The sequence below is a fragment of the Pteropus alecto genome, unplaced genomic scaffold, assembly GCF_000325575.1.
Source record: "Pteropus alecto unplaced genomic scaffold, ASM32557v1 scaffold22, whole genome shotgun sequence".
Taxonomy (NCBI): Eukaryota; Metazoa; Chordata; class Mammalia; order Chiroptera; family Pteropodidae; genus Pteropus; species Pteropus alecto.
The window spans coordinates 17369411-17373660 of record NW_006434839.1 but is presented as its reverse complement, the minus strand read 5'-3'; positions in this window follow the sequence as shown (position 1 = coordinate 17373660).

The window sequence follows — 4250 nt, the reverse complement described above, 5'->3', positions numbered from 1 at the left end:
CATAAAAGACAAAGAGAAAAGATCTAAGCATATCATTATAGAAAACCGTCAGATCCCAAAGGAAGACAGAAATAGAGGAAGAAAACAGACAAAAATCAATGAACTAAATGGCAATATTAAGTCTTATCTACTAATACTTTAAGTGTAAGTGAATTAAATTGTCCAATAAAAAGGTACAGAGTGGCTGGGTGGATTGAAAAAAAAAAAGTTGTAACTCTTTGATGCCTACAGGAGACTCATTTCAGCTTCAAGGACTTAGACGAAAGAGAAAGTATTTAGAAAAAAAGATTTTTCATGCAATTCAAAGCAAAAATACAGCAAGAGAGGCTGTACTTATAGTAGACAAATTGTCATAACAGAGAAGGTAATTATATGCTGACACAGGGTCAATTTGTGAAGAGAATGCAATGATTGCAAATATATATGTACCCAAGATCAGAGTACATAAATATATAAAGCAAATATAAACATAATCTGAAGGGAGAAATAGACAGTATTGCAACAATAAACAAAGATTTCACTACCCCAGTTTCAACAATGGATAACTCATGCAGACAGAAAATTAGGAAATACTAGACTTGCACTACACTTTATATCAAACGGATGTAACACATATACCAAATATTCTATCCAACAGGAGCAGAACATGCACACAGAACATTCTCCAGTATAGATCACATGTTAGGTCACAAAGCAAGTTTTAATAAATTTAAGAAGATTGAAATTATATCAAGCATTTTTTTTCTGACCACAATGGTATGAAAGTAGAAATCAATAACAGGATAGATATTGGGAAATTCTCAAATGTGAAGATATTAGCACATTATTAAACAACCAATAGATCAAAGAAGAAATCAAAAGGAAAATAAAAAATACATTGAGCAAAAGAAAATGGAAACAATATAACGAATTTATGGGATGTAGCAAAAGCAGTTCTAAGGGTGAAATATATAGCAATAAACATCTAAATTAAGAAGAAATCTCAAATAATCTATATACCTCAAAACTAGAAAAATAGGACCAATTAAGCTAAAGTTAGCAAAAGGAAGAAAATAAGTACCAGAGCAGAAATAAATGAAATAGAGACTGACAATAGAAAACAATAGAAAAGTTTAACAAAACTAAGTATTGACTTTTGAAAAAATTGACAAACTTAATCTAGACTAAGAAAAAAAGAGAAGACAAAGAAATGAAAAGAGATATTACAACTGACAACACAGAAATAATAATAATAAAAAACATCGTAAGAGAACACTATGAACAATTACATACCCCAAATTGGATAACTTAGAAGAAACAGATAAATCTTAGAAACACACAATTTATGAAGACTGAGTCATGAAGGAGTAGAAAATTTGAACAGACCAATAATAAGTAAGGAGATTTAATCATTCAGAATCTCCCACCAAATAAAAGTTTAGGATTAGATGGCTTCCCGGGTGAATTCTACCAAAAATTTAAGAAGAATTAATACTAATTCTCTAACACTTCAGGAAATTTATGAAGAAACACTTCCAGGCAAGCATTACTCTGATACCAAAACCAGAGATGGATATTTTAAAAAAAGAAAATTACATGCCAGTATCCTAATAGAACATAGATATAGTATTTTCAGCAAACTATTAACAAACCAAATTCAATATTACATTAAAACGTTGGTACATCATTATCTAGTCAGATTTATTTCTGGGATGCAAAGTGGTTCAGCACCCACATGTCAGTAAATATGATACAAGACATGAATGAAATGAGGGATAAAAGTTTTATCATCTCAATAGATGCAGAAAAAGCATTTGACAAAATTCAACAACATTTTATGGAAAAAAGAAAAAAAACACTCAACAAACTAGGTTTAGAAAGAATGTACCTCAACATACTAAAGGCCGTATTGACAAGCCAGCAGGTAACTTCTTATTCAATGGTAGAAAGCTGAAGGCATTTCCTCTAAGATAAGGAACAAAACAAAGATGCCCACTCTTACCACTTCTATTCAAAATAGTAATGGAAGGTCTAGCCAGAGCATTTTGTAAAAAAAAAAAAAAAAAAAGGCATTTAAATTGGAAAAGAAGTAAAATTGTCTCTACAGGTGACATGATCTTATATGTAGAAAACATTAAAGATTCTAGCAAAAAATGTTAGAAATAATCAACAATATTAGTAAAGTCGATTTAGTAAAATGGCAAAATATGGAGGCTTTTTTTTTTATTATACTCTAGTATTTCACCTCGTGTTCTGCATACTGGATGGACATGAATGATTTAACAGTTTAGTCTAGATCTTTACAGAGGATTCATCTGTTTTTATCATTGTTTGGATTTGATTTGTTGTAATCTTCCATTTTTTAAAATATATTTCCTCAAAGCAGGTAAGCTGAATCTCTTTTCTATGAATGTTTCTCCTTTTATGTAGCTCTTCTTGAGCTTGTTTTGCAAAGAGAACCACAAACGATCAACTTCTAACGCCACAGAATAAACTTCTGTCTAGAATTTTTCATAAGGGATCTTGTAGGAACTTTTTCAAGTCTCTCTTTTTAGCTTATCTGTTAGTTTTCTAGGAAACTCAGTTCAAGGAAACTCTCTTCATTAGATTTCAAGTGTAGTATTTATAAATTTGGGTAAATATATTCTTTATGAGGCCCCCAGAATTTACCAATGCTCCTGTTCTGTCTGCAGATGACCTTCCTCACTACCTTTAATTTAGGATCCTGTAAGCTAACTAACTACCAGTGAAGCTTTCCTGGAGGACTTGGTAAGCCTTGACTCCATATATTGTTTGTGTTTCGATTTTGTACCTGAAACTTTATTGAATTAATTGATTAGTTCTGAGAATTTTTTTCTGAGAATTTTTTGGTGTTTTTATGAGTTTCTATATATAGGATCATGTCATCTGCAAGTGGAGACTCTTTTATTTCTTTCTTCCTAATTTAGCTCCCTTTTATTTTTCTTGTCCGTTTGCTCAGAATAGGACTTACAGTACAATGTTGAATAGGAGCAGTAATAGTGACACACTTGCCTTGTTCTTGATCTTAGAAAGTTTTCAACCTTTCACCTCTGAGTATGATGTTAGTAAGCTGTAGACTTCTTATATATGACCTTTATTATGTTGTGGTATGTTATTTCTATATCCATTTCGTTAACAATTTTTATCATGATCAATTGTTGAATTTTGTCAAATGTTTTTTCTTCATCTGTTGAGATTATCATATCATTTTTATTTTTCATTCTATTGATGTGGTGTAACATATTTATTAGTGTGAGTATTTTGAACCATTCTTGAATTCCAGAGATAATCTCACTTGATTGTGGTGCATGATCCTTTTAATGTATTAATGAATTCGGTTTGCTAGTATTTTGTTGAGAATTTTTGTATCTTTGTTCATCAGAAATATTGGCATGTAGTATTTTTTTGTTGTTGTTTTGTTTTGTTTTAACTTGTGGTGTCCTTATCTGGTTCTGGTATCTCTCTCTATTTCTGGCTGTATCATTTCAAGAACTTATTTTCAAACATGTTAACAGAACAAAACACAATGAGTAAATAGTTTCTCTTATTTAGTTTTTATGCAACTGGAATATAGTTACCATTAGAATTATCTGGCTTTTTGTGTAATATGTTACTGGAATATTTTCTAGTAACTTTAAACTTTAGTAATGCTATTAGTATTTATTGAATTATGTTTTATATTTTCTAGAGGTAAATTTACCTTTATGACAATATGAATGAATTTTTGCCATACAGAAATCCCCAAAGACTGAAAATTAATCATCACTCCAAACAGAACTGAAAAGGAAGATATAAAAATAACTTTCATCTTTGATTTTCAACATTAATATTAACCACTTAACTGTTTAAATACACTATTTTCTATTTGGCTTCTTATCTGAGAAGGAAAACAAATATCAAACAGCAACATTTTAAGCAATATGAAGTGAATAATGTCCCTATGCCATAGAGGAAATCTTTTGCCTTTTGATGAGAAACTAAACTTAATGTACAACTCAAAACAAGTGACCCAAAACTCTTTACAAAATATTTTCTCTTGAATATTGGTTCTAAATATTTTTTTTGAAAAGGAGACTGTTTTTTTTCAAAGTAACAGATGTGACATTGAATTTATTCAAGATTTATAGTACCAGTGTTCCTATGAATATACCTATAATTGAAATGGCTAATACAAGAAATGTATTTTCAGAAGGACAGTTTAACTGATTGATAGGTAATTAATCTTGAAAAGGGAGACTAATTAGACAGTT